General features: G+C 40.2%; 1 protein-coding gene across 2 annotated transcripts in view; it reads right to left on the reverse strand.

Annotated features, from left to right (window-relative positions):
* The window catches only part of NRG1 (neuregulin 1), a 291,258-nt gene extending 283,158 nt beyond the window's left edge, over positions 1-8,100 (reverse strand). The window contains exon 1 of one of the 2 annotated variants that reach the window (XM_030968234.1): positions 8,036-8,100. The gene's annotated coding sequence lies outside the window, so the exon portion shown is untranslated. The remainder of the gene's footprint in view (positions 1-8,035) is intronic. The other variant, XM_030968233.1, reaches the window with a different exon arrangement.
* Positions 8,101-22,060: the final 13,960 nt, after the last annotated feature.

A 22,060-nucleotide genomic window follows, 5' to 3' on the forward strand; every position in this document is an offset into this window, starting at 1 on the left:
TAAGCAAAACAGAAACCATTGTGCATTAACTGGAAAGAGGACAAGAAATTTTGGAGCTTGATTCCTTAGCTCATGCTAACAGTCTTAAGACATGATAGAAACCTGGCAAACTTGACTGCTGTACTTACTCTAAACAAGACACGGTTCCATGTCACTCATGCTGGCGACAGGGTGACAAAACATACTGCACTCGTTTTACATTGAGGTCTCAACCTTCTGTAAAGCTATATCCTGGATTGCATGCGAGATTGTTACTGCAGCTGTGGCCTGGCTTGCAGTCTGCCTCTCATCTCCAGAGTGTGTCCAAAAAGGACAATGGAGCTGGTGTAGGGGTTGGAGCACAAGTCATGTAAGGAGTGGTTAGCCAGGACAAAAGGAGCCTCAGGGGAGATCTTATTTCTCTCTACAGCTACTTGAAAGGAAATTGTAGTGAGGTAGAGTCTCTTCTCCCAGGTAACAAAGGACAGTACAAGAAATAGCCTCAAGTTGTACTTTTTTGGCAACAGACACTAATAGGAAGACAGTGACAGTTATCCTGTTGGGAAGACAGTCATATGAAATATCACCAAGCATGGAACTTGAGTCTTTTCTATGTGTTGACATGTTCCAATAATAACAGAATCAGAACGGTTTGGGTTGGCAGGGACCCTTAAGATCACAGAATGGTTTTGGTTGGAAGGGAACTTGAAGATCCTCTCAGTCCAATCCCCCTACCATAGGTCAGAACACTGAACCAGGTTCTCAGAGCCCCTCCAACATGGCCTTGAGCACCTTCATGGATGAGTTACCCCCAGTTTATCTGGACAACCTGTTTCAGTGCCTCACCAGACTCCCAGTAATGTCTGCAATGAACTGAGTTGTTCTTGCTATCCTACCAGTATTGTGGACTAAACGATAAACAATGGGGTTTTGTGGTGCTGCATTTCACAGCTAAAGTCTCCATGTGTACAAGCCTTTCCCCACTTCAGCTTTCCTAATACAATCCTTGTTTTGACTTTAATGTCTAGTAAGGGTTGAGCTGAAGTATCTGCCTTTTCCTGAGCAAAGACACTAACAGTCTATTTCTTTCACCAGTGATCACCATTGATTTACCTGAAAACTATCTCTGTAGTTTTGACTAGTTTTTCAGCCAGTTCTTGTAGTTGAAAGAATGGGAGGAATGACAAAAGAGAGGCATCAGGGAAGCATGGCTGGATGTTGGGGCAAGTACTGGCCTCCTAGATTTTGGATGCCTTTAAATGATTGTGTATTTATAGGACAAACATGCAGAGGTGTTGAGCTAAGACTGAATTTGAAGGCATTGGACAAGTATTATTGGATAATACCAGATGTTGGGGGCAACACCTTAAACACCATCTAAACATCTTGCATGTTCCACATACATGCTCCATCTCTGGCAGTGCTCAAGGCCAGGCTGCACAGAGCTCTGAGCCACTTACCAGTGTAAGTGCTAGACCTAGATGATCTTTCAGTACCCTTCCAATCAGGCCATTCTATGATTCTGTGATTCTATGATTCTGTGCTTCTGTGTACATTATTATGGACTGTCTGAGCTGGCATGTGAAAGGTCTGACATGTGAAATGACCTGCACTGTGATTCCTTCTTCTCATATAAACCCCTTCACATTTCTTCACCTGTAAATCATGGAAGGAAGGAGAGCAGTGTTTTCTCATTTTGTGATCCCTTGTGTTCATTGATTTCTTCACTAAGGAGAAAGTCTGTTGCACAGTGTGTCCCAGCAGACCTGAATATATATGTTTTATTTGCATTCCTAAAGATCCTTAAAGCAAACCCACCTGTCAGTTTCCACAACTTGCTTCTTCACAAGATGCACAGGTATTGCAAGTTGCTTTTCAACTCGCTAATAAACTTGGACACTGCTATTATGGCAGTACTGAACAGTTCAAACTCTACATCTTGATCACTGACCTCTTACTGGGCTGGGAGTTAAACCTATTCACTTGTTTTCTCTGAGCTGTTATTTATGACAGTATTCAGGCTCCAAGCACAGTTAGCTCAACATCATACTCCTGCAACTGGCATTAAAAATTCAGTTTTCCTGACTCACCAAGAATCAGTATAATCAGAATCCATTACTCATCAGCAGCTGGACACCTGAAATGCTTAACTCATAAAAATGAGGATAGAGAAGTTCAAAAAAAGAAGCTAGATCAAGTGATAGCTTGGATATGACCTGCTGTCATCTAAATCCTATGTCTCATAAACACTAATCTCAGACATTTCTCAGTTAATTTTCTGCCTACTGCATGTTGCCCGTCTGCTAGATTATCTCATCTTGATAGATACTAGAATAATAATCAAAGTACAATATCTAATATCCTTCACAGAATTTTCCTCATCATTATTACTTCTCTAGTTATTATTGTAATTCATGTAAATTACTAATGCTTCTTTGAATTTAGCTAAATCCTTGGCTTCATGCTCTTTCCTTTGCAGTGAATTCCCCAGTTTCACATGTTGTGAAACTGATATCTTTAATTTCTGTCTCTGTCTCTGAATTCTTATATTTTGAGGCAGAAATGTCTATTCTTCCATGTTTAGATCACTCTATTTTATATTTATATCACCTCTTGTTTGTCCTATCAAAAAACAACGAATCAGATGCAAGAGCATTCACTCAATTAATAAAATATCTGCATAAAGCAGGAAAAGTCAAAGTTTTAACTTGATCTAAAAGTAAACCTCTGCAGTTTATGCCCTTCTCCTATATTCCATCCAATTCTGAGCATTCACACACTGCGTGTCTAATACCTGCTATGGACAAATGTCTACCCTACTGAACACCTCAATCAAATCACTGGATAAATCTCATTTTTACTGGCTGAGGACATGTTTTATAGCAATTTATCTCCATGAGATTTTCATAAACTTTGTATGAAGGATAATTCTTCTTCTTTGTCTTCATTGTCTTATATACTCTGCTCTTGAACTTACCCCTTTATTTTAGCTTAGCTTAATTCTGAGTGAAAGTGTCCACACATTAATTCTGTGTAATAAATGCATTTCAAAAACTAATTTAGATCCTATTGTCTGAATGTCCCCATGAAAAAGGCTCCAGAATATCTGTAAATACATTATATTGCATGTATTAAAAACCAATTATTGGATGTTTTTATCTTTTATATCTGTCATCCAGAGGCAGTCATCAAAAAAACCCAAACCCTGAAAATTTCACAGTTTTAACACCTTGAAGTGTTTAAACATCAGATTCTTCTCTTTCTGAACCTTATGAGTACCTCTTCCCTGTTCACCCATCTCAAGCAATAGTCATGTCTTGCTGGGGCTCACCTGCAGTGGTACTGACACTGCTGAGACTGTCCTGACTTACCAGTCCCCTACCAAGTTCTGGCATGAGCTTTTATCTGATTTCTGCCATTACCTCTGCCCCTCACCTGAAAAAGCAGGCAGGTTTCTTCCCATGTTGCTTTAGTGTTGTAGCTAAGGAACCTGAGGGGTGGAATCCAGCAGTGCTGTGCATCATCACCTCAGAAAGAGATCAGCGAGGCTACATCCCTGACATCTCACAAATTCACATCAAAGGTGTCGGTGTACATAAAACCCTACGAGCTTTAGGAACCTGTAACTGCAAACTCTTGTTGTCCAGCCATCCTCAAAAGCTGCTTCATATGCACCATTGACCCTCTCTCACAGGAGCTGCTGTTTTTCTGCTGCTTGCAGATCTTTCCACCATGATATGCACCAGACTGACATTGCTGTTGCAGCTCCCATTAACTGGAACAAAAACAATAATTTGAAATTGACAACTGTAATAAAATGAAATGTGTCCATAGAAAGCATGGGCAATTATTTCTTGCTAAAGCTAAAATCATGGGCAGGATGCTCCTCTGAAGACTTTCCATCTAATTTGTATTGTGACAGACATGATTAGGAGGTGGACAGAATCAAAGCATCATGGTGTATAAGTCAGAGCACAGAAAGGATAAGAGTTTAACTCTTGTAATAGCACGATCAGATGGCAGCAGTGCTGTTGGCAATATAGATTAATTTTCCAAATTTTCCCTATGAAATCTGCCAGCAGAGCGAGCAGTCATTAGCGGACTGCAGAAACACCTTGGCATGTCTCAGAAAGGCAACTGTTTGGTTTTTAATGAAGGGCTAAAGAAAAAGCTTCTAAGGCCATACAGATAATAAGAAAAAAGCAGAAAATATTATAAATGGGATTACAATCATTAATCTTGCTGATGTAATACTTATTCCCAAACCCACTAAAATAAAGAGCAGACACCCAAGCAGCCTCAGTGGGTTCTGAATACAGATTTTAAGATGAAAAATACAAGAGCCAAGAAACCCATAATGCAACATGGCAGCTTGAAATTTCCTCCTTCTGTTTCAGAAGAAAGATGCAGATAGTGGCTAGTGTCCCAGAAAAATTCTGTTTTTCACATCTATTGGTATAAGAGCACATCTGCTATTTTCACATCAGTTGGTATAACAGCACATCTGCTATTACCTTTTCCTACAGACCCTGCCTCAGGTAATATTTAAGAGCTTATTGCGCACAGCAGGAATTTATAATGACCTCTCTGTTTAGATTACTATCACTATGGAAAAATAAATATGCCAAAAACCTCTTGGAGCTAAAAAATCTGCTGTCCATCAAAACCAAATGGGAGCCCAGGGTTTGAAAATACACAGTAAAAGAGTATTAGATGTGATATCACAAGTCATTACATTAATGCAACAGCACTTTCTTCCCACTGAATGAGTCCAGGACTTAATCACAAAGTCACATCAAAGTCGCTGGCATTTAGCCTTAGGAGAATATTTACTTCTTTTCTAAACACTGGTGTAGACCTAACTGGATTGACAGCTTCAGGACCTGACCCATACAATTTAGCTCACAACAGGAACAGTGCTGTCAGAGTGAGATGCCTCTAGCTCTGATCCCCAGGACATCTGTGAAAGAACAGTTTTGTCTTTCTGCCCTTTAAAAATATTCAGTCAGGGTCAGTCTTATGGGGAGGAAGATTTCTGTGCCTGTTTGAGATTGTCAGCTCAATTTCTAGCCCTTTTTTCCTAAATTCTTAGCTGCTCTGTTTATATAGCAGATTTCACTTAAATTTAATGACAAAAAAAACCTCACATCACATTCTTCTTCTGTCAACTGCATGTTACCAGAAGACAACATTCATCTGGTGGTTTTGGAGGAGACAGCTTAATTCCAAAGAAGAAGGACTTTTTTGCAGCTTAGGTGCTAGACCAAGTATCAGGCTATATGGAATTTAAATACACAGGACTTTGTTACTGCATTTACCACAGACAGTAGAATTAAAAAATGACACTGTTTGGAAGGCCATTCTCTAAAGACATGTAGTCCAACCCCTACTCAAAGCATGGACTCCAGGTTCAATCAGCATGCTCCGAGCCTTTTATAGTGAAGTTTTGAGAACCTCCAAGACTGCTCAGCCCCTTGTTCTAATCTCTTAGAGGGAGACTGTTATTGGCTTACATGGCTTGAACCCCTTCCTTTTTCTTGCCCTTTAGTCTGTCCACCTAGATGGACCATCTTTTCTTGTTTGTACAAGGCTTGTCATTCAAAGGAGAACTCCCTTAATAATAATAACAATAAAGTTCTAAAAACATTTTTAGGTGCTTTTGTGAATCTTCATTAATTGCTTGACTACAATAATTTCAACACTAAGCTGTGCAAATTCAGTGGAGACTAGGAGACTCAGAGAGGCTACAAACCAATGAATGGAGGTGAAAAAAAGACATTCATTGGCCAAGCATTTTTAACAGCTTTGATCAATATCTCACCTGCTTGGTATTACTAGGCTGTTGCTTTCCTTGTCTGAATTTTACTCCCATACAGTGCAGTCTCAAACTATTCTTACTAGAGAGGAACCACAACAAACATTAACAAAATCAATCATTGTGCAAAGAAGAGCCTGAGATGTAATCACAGTCCGTCTTGAAGTTTGATTAAGTGCTCTAACAAATTGAATAAGAAAAAAAGAAAGCCAAAAATAGAGTGCTGCTCTAGACAAGTACAGGATGGACTACCAGGTAAGCTAAAAGGAGAAGTAGGATAGTTTTCAGATCTAAGTTCCCAAGATCTGCTTTGAAACTAATTTTCTCCAAACCATCGGGCTATACTTGTTGGAGGCTCTTGTCTCTTTTTTTTCCCTTTTTTCTTTTTCTTTTTTTTCCCACATAAAACCTGGTAGAAATGTAATCCTGAGTTTTATTTCATGTCCACTCATTAACTGCTAAAGGTATTCTATGACAAGTGAAGCATCAGCCTGAATTCTGTCCGTAGACAGCTTCCTATCTTTGGGAGATTTAAACATTTTTTAAAATCACTTCCACCTGGTACAAATTCTAGCACAGATTCCTTAACTGTGTGCTGCAATTTAACAGTGAGTCTCCTGTTGATCTCAAGGCCCATGTCCATGTGCTTACTGACACACAGAACAGCTCACAGGCTTGATACAGCTGACAAACCATCTGGTTTGATGCACTGCCCAGGATATCAGCATTTCCAAGCAATAGCTTACAGAAGGGGCCATCAGACTGCAGGAACTGTGGGACATAAACAAATCATGAGAAAACTATAAGGCAGGACAAACACAGTATGACTCAAGCATTTGAGATGAAAAAGTATGGTTTGAAGAAATTCTTTGCTTAAGAGTCACAGATCAGTGACACATTGGCCTGTGTTATGAATTTTCCATTGATCACCATGCAGCATAAAAACAGAATAAGCTAAAAATACAGAATACAGCATTATTTATGATAACATTATTAGTCACTTTTACAGATTGTGAGCAAGATTTTTACTATCTATTTAAGTACATTCATAAAAAGCTGTATCTACATATATATATCAAAGACAGAATTTTTAGTAGAATCATGGAAAACGTTAGAACTCTGCTGAGGACAATGCATCTAGAAAAAACAGTGCTAATCCCTTCACTGTACAGTAGGTTGTTACTGCTTTATACTACCTTTCCATGAATGAGTTGATACAAATTTTACAGCTCTTATAGTCTTGAACCAGTACTTTCTCAGTCCCTGACAGAGGATGTAACTTATCCTACTCTCTTTGAAGTGCAGGGGTATTAGAGACTTCTTCCTTTTTTTTTACCTTCTACTGTCCTCTGCATTTGCCATCACATCCACTCAAATTTTGCAGCTGATAGAGTTGCCCTCTTCTCCTTTAAATCACTATCTCCTTCCTCAGCCACCTTCTCTGTGATGCTGGGCCAAAGCTTATAGGGACCAGGAAAGTCACCAAGAGGAAAATATGGGAGAGTAGTACCTTCCAGGAACAGTGAAAAGTAAAGGTCATTTTTCACTTGCTCTGTATAACGATTTTTTTTTTCCCTTCTGCAATTCCATTAGGAGTATCTTCACCCAACACACATATCAGGAGCATGGGCCACTGGGGACTGGGATCACAGGTGCTGGATAACTTTATGTACAGGCATAATGAGAGAGAACTGTGCAATGTCTTGTCTTCCCCCTTGTAGGTGCCCCCACAGCGAATCAAATTGACAGCAGCCAAATTACCTCAAGGACCTCAAAACTGAAAGCAAGATCTCTTCACCTGTCTGAAAACAGATTAGTGCTCCTACACAAATCTGAGACCCGTAGGTCCTGTCTCTAACTGTGAAAATAAGAATTCAATGAAGATCCTTGTCTGTGGCATGACTTCCAGCCTCTTTAGTCAGACAAGGTGTCCTAAGCTTTTTTGGTGGACAGTTTCCTCTGAACAGCATCCAGCTCAAAAAGTCTGTTCTGCTGGTAGAATTCCCTGGCACTGGCCCTTACATAACAGAATCCTTTATGTGTATTTCAGGAGAAGCTACATTTATCTATTGATTTTTAGTAAGACATCAACAACTTGCATGCTACTCTAACCAGAGGGAGCTAGGGCTAACAAACATACTCTCTCCCTGTTCTGGAAGCGCTCTGCAGAGTTCTTGCAGCTTCTACAAGCACATAAACCAATGCCACTTCAAAGAGCCCCCCAGTTGCAAATTGACTCACTGCTGGAACTGGTGTTGACATCCGTCTGTGTTGGTGCCAGGCTGTACTGAATTGGCCCTTCAGACGTGGCCCTTCCTGACAGCAAATGGCAGAAGAGAAAGAAGGAAGGGGAGGGGAAAAGATGGGAGAAAAAGGGAATGTTTAGATAAACTCACTGAACAGATATGCAGACACCATCTCATGTTTTTTAACACAATCTCTTACTGTAAATTCCTCCCCCCTCCAACACACACACTTTTTCAGGCACGCAAACACATGTCCCAGCCAAAATCTGGGGGAAATGGTTGCCTTCATTTGCTTTGTCTGCATGTCAGCCCACTGGAGATTCCTTTAACGGGGGTCATTAAAGAGGGTGGAAGACATGCAAGCTGCAGAATGGATGATGTTATTGCACCGAGTGTGACTTCTCTGTCAGATCAGATCTTTGCAGATCAGACCCTTGCAGATCAGACTGTCAAGACTGAGTTTATCTTTCAGCATTTCTGTAAGGACAGATGCATATGACGGAAACCTGGATGTCAAACATGAGCATGTCAGACCTGCTGTCCTGTTCATTAATAGACATTGGATGCAGCAGGAAAAAAAATGTATCTTTGCAGGATTTCTTGTTATGAATAACTTTACCCTCAGAAAAGTGCAGTTCAAATCCTTTCTGGCATTTAGGTCAGCTAGGGCTGTGTTATTAACTTGACACATGTCTCCTTTGCAGATTGCATTTGTGAATTTGCTATGGAGGGAATAGTCCCTGTCACAGAAGGTGCAAAGGTACAGGCATCAGACAGCTCTGATGTTCTTCATTCCAGATGTGCAGCTCTGTAAGTGAGACACCAGAGGTGGAGTGAGAACCTCTCAGTTTGAAAGCATTTGAGTCCACATATTTTGACATTTGAAGTATTGCTCACTACATTTTCAATCTACTTCTCCACTTTTTGGTTCTTACTGCCTTCTCTGAGGTGTTGATGTAGGACCATTGGGTATCTATGTGCTATATTGTGAGCAACTCAAGGACTTGGAAAGGGTCATGGAGCTTTTAACAAATAAAGTTTCTGCGCTGCTGCTGCAGTATAGTGAAACTACGAGTACCAATGGCAATTGCCAGTGAACAGCAGAAGATTTTACCAGTGAGGAAGAAAGGAGCTTGGCATCTGTTCTTCAGCCCAACTACTATGGCAACAGTAAAGGAATCTGAATGCTATGCTATAAATAAGCACTTTCCTTACTGAGTTCTAATCTCCCTGCCTGATTAGCTCTTACAGAATCTGACTGGGTCATATACTTCATTACTACTTAGTAATGAAGATGGATGGCAAAGGTGAGAGTAGGTTTAGATTAGATATTAGGAAGTATTTCTGTACTTTAATAGAGGCAAGACACCAAAACTGATTGCATAGAGAAGATATGCATCCCCCATCCCTGGAAGTATTTAAGGCCAGACTTGATGGGATCCTGACCAAGCGGGTCTAGTGGAAGGTGTCCCTGTTTATGGCAGGGGAGTTGGATCTTAATGATTCTTGAGTTCCCTTCCAACCTGAAAGATTCTTTGATTCTATGTAACAGCATTCACATTAGTTATGGGATCTTTCAGAAAGGACATGTAGCATTAAGCTTCATTTGAGAAAGCTTTAGAATGCATACATAAGCATTACAAACACTCATTATACTAACTGAAGAGCAATTAATGCTAAGTGATTGCTGACAGCCTTTCACCCATTTATACAAATGCAGAGAAATAGTACTGAAGTAATTTGTGTCTAAAAAGTCAAAAGACTGAGGAGCAATTTCACTTTTATGATGTCTACCTTGCAGCAGAATCAGCTAAAGCAAGATATAGAGCAACTTAACCAAATTCTGATGTGTTATGAAGTTTTAATTCATTATTCTTGAGTTACTTTGACTGAAGACCTCAGTCGCTTTGGAGCTTTCGTATACTTATTAGTATGCTGCTTTTTATTTATATGTCTGCCTGCAAAAACTTTTAACTAAAAATCACCAACATTACAAATGCATCCAGACTCTTCAGATTTGCTAAAAGAATAACCAAAAAAAAAAGGAATTTGGTCATGAGCTCTTGTTTGCTTGCTGTTTTACATGTGACAAGAGCCCACATCCTCGGAATGAGAGGGAAGTAAGGTGATGAAACACTGGCCTATTGTTTTTTGAAGATCACATTTTACTCAGAAGTACTCTTTATTCAGTGCTATTTTTCTTGCTTTTCCAAAACAGCCTTCTCAAATGTATTAAAAAACATCATGTTACCTACCCAGGCTTCATTTGTTCCATGTTTTTCTAAGAAACCGCTTCTAAGGTCTTATTGTTTATAAAGTTTTCCCCAGAACTTGCCCACCTCTATTCCAAGCCCTTTTGATCCCCAGCATCTGTCTGGGCTGTTCATAACTTTTCTTAGCACAATAGCTTTGATTCCTCTAATTGCATATACTTAACACTCATCCTTCACAGATTGTTTACCCTCTGCTTTTCTTGCTTTTGCTTCCTTACAAAGGTATTTTAACTGTTCAACATTTTTCAATAACTCACTACTTCTCTAATGAAGTCTTTATTTCTTGAGACATTTTTTGCCTGTTAAAACTGAAATGTCTCAAATAAAAAGCTTGTAGAAGCCTCACTGCCCAAATACTAGGATAACACATTTCACCACCATATCTTTCTGTGAGTCTCTTGAAGGTTTGCATCTTCAAAGCAAGAAATGAGAAACCAAAAGTGTTTTTTTTTAAATGTATGAGACCATATCATATCATATCATATCATATCATATCATATCATATCATAATTTCAGTGCTACTGAAAAATGCTTATTACCAGTCCTTTGTCAACACTCCTCTTTTGACTTTGCTTTTTCCTTTCTTTATGGAAACTGTGAATTATTTCAGAAGTCCTGAAGCAAAATATTGACATACTGAAATATGTTCATATGCCTACAAAAACACTTTCAATTAAAACTGCATTTATAATTTCTTAGTACACTTATTTACAGCTCAGCTTCTTTATATAAATGAAAAGTAGAGAACCACTGATCTAGAGAAACAATGAAAAGCTCAGACAAAAAGAACAACAGCTTTTTAAATTGTGCATTAAAGCCTGAAAACTTGATCCCTTCCTGCTCAGAATCCAAACTATTAAAGCCAATAAACTTATATTTCTTTATGCTAGGTAATGATTTTTAAGGCAGGTTTAAGAGGAGAAGGTTATCAGGGACCTACTGCTCTCTTCATCAACCACATGGGAGGGAAAGGATGGAGACAGACTCTTCTCAGAAATGCACAGAGAAAGGGTGAGAGCCATCAGGTACAAGATGTAACACAGGACACTAATGTGAGAACTTAGGAATTTTTTTTTCCCAAAGAGGAAGACTGCCACTGTAACACAGTCTTAGGGATGTCATGGATACTCCATTTTTGGAGCTATTTAAAAAAAGAGCTGGTCACTGTGTAGAGTGCTAGCTGGATTAGTATTGAGGATGGGGAGGCAGATTCAACCTCCACAGGTCCTTCCAACCTGCATAGTTTTTTGAGTTGTGACAGAGGTATTTAGCAATACTAAATGTCAGTATTTACCTGCCACACATTTGAGAGAATAACCACTGACAGGTGCTATGGTGCTTTCAAGAGAGATACTTTCCATCAGCTAAAAAAAAGCAAATTTGGTAATCTGTTACATTTTCTGCCTGGTTTCACATGAAGTGCTCCATATAATTCAACCAGAGACAGCTGGAGAGAACAGTGCAAAATGCAAGATAGAATCACAGGGAAATCAAAGCAGCAAAAAAGATGCTGTGTTGGCGCAGATATAAAAGTCGAGATAAAGGATATATAGAGAAATTGCAGTGCCTAAAATCTCTTTCAGTGAATAGCCTTCTGCTCAAGAAATGAAACAGGAGTTACCTACTTCAGTTTTTAAAAGATGGAAGTGTAGTTTACACAGTGCTAGATGAGTGTAAATCTGGCCCCTGAAAATACTAGCAGATTACTGGGCATCCTGGAAATGTACATCCAGCAGGAGCAAGCTTCCTCAGCCCTCTTTGACAATAAGCCAGAATTCAGTGTTTCACCTTCAGCCTCCCAGATTCACACTATGGCCAAGAGAAAACAGCCAGGACAAGGAGTTCCCTCCAGAACAGAAGCAAAGCCCTGTTGGAAACAAACACCATCTGCTGATTTCTTACAAATTCCTTATCCACTCAGTGGCCCATCTATCACATCCATGTCTCTTCAGTATAGAGACAAGGATACTTTGTGGGACAATGCCAAATGCTTTGAATAGATCAAGGTAGATGGCATCAGTCACTCTTTTGTGATCCACTGCTTCTGTAACCCCATCATGGAAGGCCACCAAATTTCTCAGGCATCATTTGTCTTTAGTGAAGGCACTTTTTCTGTCATCAGTCACATTCTTATTTTCTATATGTTTTAGCATAGTTTCTAGGAAGATCTGCTGCATAATCTTGCAAAACACAAAGCCAAGAATGACCAGCCTGTAGTTCCACAGGTCTTCCTTTATTCTCTTTTAAAAGATGGGTGTTATATTTCCCCCTTTTCATTCAGCAGGAACTACACCAAATTGCCACAACTTCTCAAATATGATAGTGGCTTAGCCACATTCTCCCACAGTTCCCTTTGGATTCATGGATGCATCTCATTAGAACCAATAGACTTATGCACCTTTAGCTTCTGAGCATCTCACCCTTTTCCATGATCCAGTTAACCTTTTGTTTCTTCTGGAAAGGTCCATGTTTTTTCCTAGTCTTCCTTTAATCACTGATGTACATATGAAAGCTTTTCTTATTTCCCTCAACGTCCTTGAACAGCTTTAATTTAACCAGGTCTTTAGCTTTCCTAACCTGATCCCTGGCTGCTCAGACAGTATCTCTGCACTCCTCCCAAGATACTGTCCTTTCTTCCACCCCCTGTGTGCTTCCTTTTTGTGTTTGAGTTTGTCCAGGAACTCCTCATTCATCTGCATAGGTCTCCTGCTGTTTCTGCCTTACTTCCTTCTTACTGGGGTGCATCATTCCTGAGCTTGGAGAAGGTGATCCTCGAATATCAACCAGCTTTCTATGGCCTCTCATCCCTTCAGGGAGTTATCCCATGGTACTCAACTAAGCAAATCCCTGAGGAGGCCAAAGTGTGCTCCTCTGAAATCCAGAGTAGTGAAGTTGCTATGTGCCTTCCTCACTACCCTGAGGATCTGAAACTCCACATTTTATGGTCACTGCAGCCCAGGCTGCCCTTTGGCTTTACATCCCCTCCCCTACTCCTTGTTGGTGAGAACAAAATCCAGCACAGCACCTTTCTTTGTATCTCTTGGAGAAGAAAGGTATCATCAACGCATTCCAGGAACTTCCTGGACTGCTTATGCTCTTCTGTGTTGTCCCTCAAAAAGATATTGTCATGGCTGAAGCCCCCATGGGGACCAGGACCTGTGAAGAGAAAGCTGCTTCAATTTGTCCATAGTGTGACTTATCCAGGAAGTCTTCTGGGTTGGGTGGCCTGTAGCAGACCCCCAGTATAATGTCATCTATCACATCCTGCAGGGAGCTGCAGTCAGAAACCAATGCACCAAGTCAGAGAAACTCTGCTGTTCCAACTTTCCTTATGAGAAGTCTCCAAAGCAGAGTGGATTTTGTGTGTTTCTGTTCTTTGTAGATGTCAATGGACAGAACATTGTTGTCTTCAACTTGAAAATTAGAAACAAAAAGGATTGTCAAAAAAGTGGAATGGGATCAGGTTCTTATTTCACTTAAGGAACCACTGAGATAGACAATTCCTGGTATTTGTCAGCCAGAGCTCAAAAAGAGTTATTTGGTGACACTAGCCAGCCTACTCCTTACCTACTTTTTCTTTGGAGTTCATGTGTAGTAAGGCTGTATGTGTGAAAGACTTCAAGGTGCACCAAAATGAAAGTATTCCCTGCAAGAGTTTTCTTCCTCTGGGATATGAACTCAAAACAGGCAGAAACTCTAGTGCCTGTGACATGTCTCTGATCCATCTTTACAAGGAGGTGTGAACTCCAGAAAATGCCACTCCTGCAGAAAGAAGAATAAAGCAGCTGAGGAATTATATGATGTCTAAGAAGAGATAAGCAGCAAAGGGAAATGAGCAGAGATAATTTTTTAGTCAAATAATAAAATGTTGACAGGCTTCTAAGCACATATCTCTGGCTCAGGAGTCCCACAGCCACTGCTTTACAAAAATTCATGTAATGATTATGCAGCAACATTAAGTCCTTGTTCTATTCTTTATTTTGTTGTACAGGACACTTGGCTTAGTGAACACTGGTTTCATCTGTTATGACAGTTTCTGTGTGATCCTGTAAGGCTTCTGGACATGATGATGTTTAGGATCAGGGCAACTACACTTAGTAATTTCAAAGAAGAAAAAGAAGTATATCAAATGGAAGTTAATTGACAGACACCTGTTTTGGCATGAGTATTCATCTGCAGAGACTGAGGCTTCAAGATATCCTGCTGATAGTCACATCTTATCTTTGTTCTTACTTGGGGAATGGACACAAACAGTAATGTTCAATCACCAGGGGCTGTGAGAGAAGAAGACAGCATGTCTCAGCTGCCTGGAGAAATAGGAGTCAAGAAGCAGGGAGAAGCTTGCAGGAAGCTAAAGACTAACCCCAGTTTATTGATACAGCCTTGTTTGGTTCATGGTTGTGTGACAGAAAAATGAGATGATTTCTAGAGTCATGAAAAAAGTCATGCAAAACCAGTCACTCTGTGGCTTTGTTTAGCAACAAAAGGGTCAGCCTAGGGAATATTAATCAAACAGCGGCAAAGAACAGTTACACAGGGGCTACAGTATGTAAGAAAAATAATTAACTTGAATGCACTTACCAAAACATTATTATAATTCTAGGACAGTTGAGTACAGTTTTTCAAAGTAACCAGTGACTGCACTGACTTTTGTTGTGGGAGACAGCCTGGGTTATTTAGAGCTAGTTTGCACAGAGTGCTGAGTCCACGCACTCCAAAGACTCACCCACACTCTTTTAAAATCTTTCTAAAAGTAAGCTTGAAAACAGAGAAACCTGAACTCATAGCCCACTTGAAAAAGTGGCTTAGACATCCTTCAAGTCTTGCTTTTCTATAGCTTCCTACATCCCGACCACCATCTGTGCTTTCAAAACAGCTACTGTCTGTCCTCAAAAAACCCCCACCAGCTATGCCCTCATCGTTCCCCTGCCACTTCTTTCCATGCCCATCTTCCACTGCACGGAAGCAATTACAGTTACTTCTGTTCATATCCCTTCTCCTTGGCCAATCATGTGCATCCCCACTACAAAGCAACCTTCCTCCAGCAATGTTGAATACACTGGGCTGAAGCATAAAACAAATTTCTTACCAAGTGCCCCACTCTGAAAACAGAGAAGAGTCTTTGTGAAGAAGAGTAGTGGTTGGGTTATACCTACATGGTCCAAACAAGACAACACTGTGGGACATTCTCCCCCTGTAACCACTGCAGAAAACAATCAGTATTCTTCTCTGTTTAGCACGCAAACACCTTTCCTACAATGAAATTTCTCAAATGTTTAATGAAAAACTTTGCTTTCAAATCACTTTTTAAGCTTTAACCACAAAACTAAAATCTAATATGTTCTCTGGATGTTCTTACACACATCCGTATTGCAAATGAATCCCAGCTTTCCTCTAAGAACGACGTTTATGTGGCTGCATTTGTTATAGTAATGTATCAGGCAGAAATTAAGAATGTGAAGTTATAAAACTAATTGGAAATGGATACTTGAACAGGATGATGTCTAGTGTAACATTTTTACATTACTATTTTTCCATCTGTCCATTTTAACACTACATACGGCTACCAAAATCTGCAAGACCAACTACATTCTGCCCATATTTTTTCCTAATCCTTTCTCACTTTCATGTGCCTCAAACAATTTACCTGCTGTGTTTACTTGCTCATATAATGAATAAAGTTATTATCATTCAGGACAAATAACAAAAAATTGAACTAATTTCAGCCTCTAAATTATTTAAAGACCAGATAAAACAGAGGAACATATTCTAGCTCAATTGCTTCCTACATTGTCAAATTAGGTTTCAAAAAAAAACTGAGAAAAAGGTCCTGTTTTTATGGACAGGGTATTGAAAACCAACATCAAGTTACATATTTTTATAAGAAGTGCTTTTTGCAGGATTTTTTCTCATTTTGATGGCAAACTAGTGCTAAAGTCATCATGCTTTATGGTTGAAAACCATCTTAGAACAGCCGTGCAGCTTGGGAAGGTCAGCTGGGCATATTAAGTATCAAGATGTAGGATTCAATACAATTCTATCTGCAGCCTGGACAACCTAAAGTACAACATAAAGTGAGGCAAAAGTGTCTAGGAACACAAGATAACTCCAGTGATGTGCATTTTTCTCTATTGCTATCATGGGTTACATGCTGCTGAGTTTTGGGAAACTTTTCTTTGCCCGGCTAAAATCTGGTCAGAGCTCAAAGCAGCTGTACCTGCACAGGCAGCAGGCAGCACCACTCATTTTGGTGGATGCATTTACACCCATTTTTATACAGCTTCTTAGCTTATAAAGAGGAGCTGAGCAGCTACTAAAATGAGAAAAAAAGGAAAGGTGAAAGACCCAATTTTTGTCAGTGTGTCATCACTCCTGAACTCCAATTACTCACTTCAGAACAGCAGGCAGCTAAAAACTAAATCAGCTGTTATCAAACTGGGACATAATCAAAGTCAATACACTAAATATAGCAGCCATCCTGATGGCTTGTGTAGCTCCACAAACTCTTCCTACCACAGAAGCAGGGAAATGTGTGTGGTTTGTGTATGTTCCTCAGAAGCTTCTACACATGGGACTATTTTTAAAGGCCTTTAGACTAGTCAGAGTGTTTAACATTGCTGGATGTGCAAGAACGAAGCATGGATTAGAACTGACAGTCAGACTTAGAGTTTTTAATCAGAATTAGTATTATAAAAATAGCCCAGAAATCCATAAGAGAAGGATTATGGCATTTCAAATAACCTGAGATACTCCCTATGATGTAGTAAGTGTCATTCATTCTCTTTTCACCTATACCAAAGCTGAGCTAGTTTGAGCATGCCAAGATTATTCACATTTTGCTGTGACACGTAATAACTCCTATCAGACGAAGTGTTCATAGTTTCAAATGTTAATTAATTAAGTTCCAGAACTCTCTGAGAAATAAGAAAAGTGTCAGTATACCAGTTATGTCAAAGACCAAAAGCTTTAAGGCAACTGATGTTTGGGATGAGAAGAGCATAGCCCAGGAGTTCCTCTTCTCTGTCCCTTATACTGACAATTTGCTGCATTTCCCAAATTTGCCAGTGCATGGATGGGAAAGGCCTTTTTCCTGGGAGAGCTCCAAGCACTCCCTAAAGCTTCCCTTCACCAGAGCCAAACTCCTCTACCAGGCAACAGCAGAATGTGTTTAGCTGATTGAAAGTGTAGGTTCAGAAGTGAGCAGAGCTGCGTGAACATCCTCTCACAGGCACAAGTTGAGAGTTTGGCCTCACCAAGCAGCAGCAGAGGCAGAACAGAGGCCAATCATGCAGCTGTAGAAGGGTGATACCAACCAGTGAAGGCATTTTGCCATGATTAGTGGGAGTGGAGTATGCACCAAATTCATTTTCACTTGGAGTCAGAGCAAAGCCTGGGTATCTTCCCAGCAAGCTTATTCCATGTGCATCATCAGTTGTGGCCTGAACAAAGACAGAGCAATAATTCCTGTAGTTCTGGGTATGTTGAATGAAGTGAGGAGGGTATGACACTGCAGTGATTGAATGGGATACTCTGAAGGTTTTTTTTTCCTTTCCTGCTGTAGGATGGATGCATTTGAGACACTTGGTTTCAAAGTGCATGTGGGTATGTGAATTAAATGGCAAGCATGCTTATTTTATCTGGTGACTATTTGTTCGGAAGAAAGAAGTAATTTAAAATAAAGTTTGAAATATTTAGCTGATTGGATTAAGTATCTCAGAGATCCAGTGATGCAGTCATGGACTGCTCTGAAATAATTCCTCCTGATCCTGGAGCTCAAATCCTCCCATGCATGGAAAGCAAGGCACTGCTGCAGCTCCTCTGCTTACTTTTTTGTCTTCATTTCACACAGGCTTCACTTCACTGTCTAAGCAGTGAAAGCTCTCAGGAGAAAGGCAGATCCAGACTGAGCAGGCTCGTTTGTCTCTGCTTCCTTCCTTTCCCCATAACTCTTCTGTGGGTGAAGGAAGCAAACAAAGGCCTCTACCTATACATATCTTGATCCCAACAGTAAGCTAATACACACCCTGGGACTGACAACATCTGACCACAGTAAGGCATGAAATCTTCGCCCTTTTCTTGGTTGGAATATGGCATCATTCCAAGCAGCAGATAACCAGTGTCATGGATATAAACACATTGTCTGAATAGCCACTGACTCATGGAGTTTCAGTAACTTCTCCAAATGATGTTAGTATTAGTAACCTCTAGATCATCTTTTAACTTTTAACTTTTAAATTTTCTTCTTGCCCCAATAAAAAGAACCAGAATCTAGAGCCATCTCCAAGCCTTCAAAATAAAATTAATAACCTGATTTGTTGGTAGTGCATTCAGATAATGAAGTCCAAATGGAAAACTCTGAACAGTGGTATTTGCATTCCTGGCTTCAGTTTTAACAACTTTGCCCTATATATAAAAAGATTAAGAGGCTTTAGGAATGGGATATGTGAGGCAGATACCTACATTAATTTCCAATATCTGCACAGGCAAACATTCATAAACATTTAATGTTATGGTGCACATTTGAGGCTGAAGTTATGCTCCCAGTTGTGGGCATTTTTCTGAACAAACCTCTCTGTACCTTGACACTTAAAACAGGCACAAATACTGACAAAAGAAGAAAACTTTTCTGCTTCTTCCTTGCATGGGCAAGCACAGGTAGTTTATTCCCTGACTTGAAGTGGGCTCCTAGGGTTAAATAGGATGATTTGCATTGACCCTGTCTGGATGCCAGGTACCCACAATATCTGCTCTATCACCTCCCTCTGTAACTGGATGGGGGAGAGAAAACATAACAAAAAGTTCATGAGTTGGGATAAGGACAAGGACAAGATCCCTTTTTGATTCCCATCATGGGCAAAACAGACTCAACTTGGGGATATTAACTGAATTTATAACTAAATAAAATCAGAGCATGATAATGACAAGTAAAACAAATTTTAAAACCACCTTCCCTCCACCTTTTTCTCCTCCCCAGCTCTACCTTCTTCTCCAGTAGTGCAGGGAGACAGGGAATGGGGATTATGGTCAGTCAGTTCATCACACCCCGTTTCTCCCACTACACAGGGTGTGGAGTCATTCCCCTGCTCCAGCATGGGTCCCTCACACAGGAGACAGGGACTCCTCTCATTGATCCCTGTTCTCCAGGAACTTCTCCAGCATGAATCCTTCTCAAAAGTGACAGTTCTTCATGAACTGTTGTAGGTCTCTTTCCAAAAGGTACAGTTCTTCAAGGACAGCTGGGTCCACTGTGGGTCCTCAAAAGTGTCACAAGTCCTACTAGAAACGTGCTCCATTGTGGGCCCTTCTCTCCATTGGTCCGCAAGTCCCTGCCAGCACCCTGCTCCAGCCCAGGCCCCCACTGGGTCACAGCCTCTTCAGGCATCCACCTGCTCCAGCCTCGGGCTCCTCCTGGGCTGTGGGTGGATCTCTGCCTCCTCATGCACCTCCATGGGCTGCAGGGGCACAGCTGCTTCACCATGGGCTGCACCAGGGGCTGCAGGGGAATCCCAGCTCTGACACCTGAGGCACCTCCTGTCCCTCTTTCTTCCTGCACTGGCCTTGCTATCTGCAGAGTTGTTCCTCTCACATACTTGCACTTCCCTGAGCATAATTACATTTGCACAATAACTTTTTTCCCTTCTAAAATATGTTATCACTGAGGCATTATCACCATCTCTGACTGTCTTAGCCTTGGCCATCAGTGAGTCCAGCCTGGAGCTGTCCTACACTGGAAAGACTGTTTGCTTTCACTGCTTCTGTAACAGTGCAGTAACCCACTTTTGCTTTGCATTAAGTGTTTAAAAAGATAAAGTTGTATTGAATTTGTATCTTAAAATTCCAGGTTTCTATAGAAACTATATCTTTAGAAAGCAAATTAGGAAGCTCCCAGAAAACACCCTGCCAGGTACAGCAATACTCTTTAGAAGAAGTAATCTATTTTTTTGATTCTCTTGACAAATGCATTCAGTTCCCTTTTTTATTTTTCTCTACAAACTTGTTTCACACATGTCTTTGCAAACAATACCAGACACTATATCTGACCACTTAGGAATTTCATCCTTAAAATAAAGTAGTTCTTTGAGTTCCATGAACAGTGACCTTAGTTTAGACCTCAATTCCACTCAAAACTGAAGAATACTTTGTATGCTAACATGAAAAAAGTCATAAAACTAACTACAGGTACCAATTAATACACAAAGACTTTCAGATCCCACAGATGAAAGGGTCATTGCACACTGGAGGGCCAAAACTCACAGCTTTCCCGCTGAGATGGGAGTGGCACCTCAAGGGCTTGACTCTCTGACCAGCAGTACTTGTTCAATGGTTTTGCTGCAAGGCGGTTTTGCATTGTAGCTGTTGCAGTCAATGTGGGATGGTATACAGACAGCTGGGCATCAGGAGAAACTGCCTCCATTCATCCGAAAAGCCCTCATACAGCAAATATTCCTTTAGAAAGATATTCCTGGGTAAAAGTAAATATTTTAGCTGCAATAAAAATGTATTGCTTGCCTTTCTCAAGAGGCTGTTCAAGCACCAAATAGATAGCTTTGAGCTGTAATGATAAATGATGGGTTTCATTTCCTTGCTTCACAAATGATGGGATCAAATTGTACATTACAGGTTACAGAAGCAGCTATGCTAATTCACCTCAACTCTGCAGATAGTTTACACTGTATAAGAAAGCACTTCTTGCTGGGGCATAACTCTCACTAAACACTGGTGTTATGGGAACTACAGTATTCTGCATAAGGCAGGCAACTATCAAATACCCAGTCCAAAAGAAAAATCCACCCTCTTGGTTTTTGCAGTCTATTAAGTGTCTGCAAGTCCCATGTTTAGAATTTCTGCAGTGAAAAAGATACTTCATTGAAGTGCAGAAATTACAGACTTTTTTCTGTATGGATTTGAACACTATATTATATCATGCGCCAAATGTGCACTCTCTAGAGTTAGTCATCATAATGCCTCCTCTTGAATCACAAATTTTGATAAAGGCTGATATTAATACCTTAGTCCTTCCATACTAGGACCCAGCTGTCCATTTTAATAAGATGTGGAGAAATTCAAAGATTTGGAGATCAGAATCTTGATGACAATTTTACCTGAACTTCATCAACAGTCTTAAATGTTACTTGGGAGACAAAGGCATGGTACCAAAACTTACTGACTGAAGTACCCACCTACACATAACCTTTGAATCTTCATTATCTTAGGAAACCAGAGTAAAGAACCATGTTTATAATATTCATGATTACCAAAGAGGGATATTAAAAATTTGCACAGCCTTTTCCCAATTTAGTGTAATCTTTGCAGCTTGCAGAAAATCTCAGTTGAGAATGTACCCGTTCCTGAACTCTTTTACCTCCTGACTAACACTGGCTGTTAAATGATGGAACACTCAGTAAAAAATGAAGAAGTACTGGGTGGTAAACACTACGCTGTCTGGCAGCTAATATATATATGTATAAATTAATTTCACTTGCAGAGTTTTTTGCACTGCAGCCTCCCCTATGGACTCTATGCCATTTACTGTAGCTCAGCTCATCTGTCATTAATTCAATTCACTTCACTTCACTGTGACAATGATGCTGCTGCATCCCTCTTGCTCTGTGGATACAGGCTTGTGAATGGGCAGGCAGTTCCTACAGACTCATATCAACCAAAAACCAAAGATGTAAACTTGTGAGGAAAAACCAGCTGTGTCAGCAGCAAAGAAAGCTTCATTTGTGAAGTACCAAAGGCGATCT

Source organism: Camarhynchus parvulus, chromosome Z, assembly GCF_901933205.1.
Source record: "Camarhynchus parvulus chromosome Z, STF_HiC, whole genome shotgun sequence".
Classification (NCBI taxonomy): domain Eukaryota; kingdom Metazoa; phylum Chordata; class Aves; order Passeriformes; family Thraupidae; genus Camarhynchus; species Camarhynchus parvulus.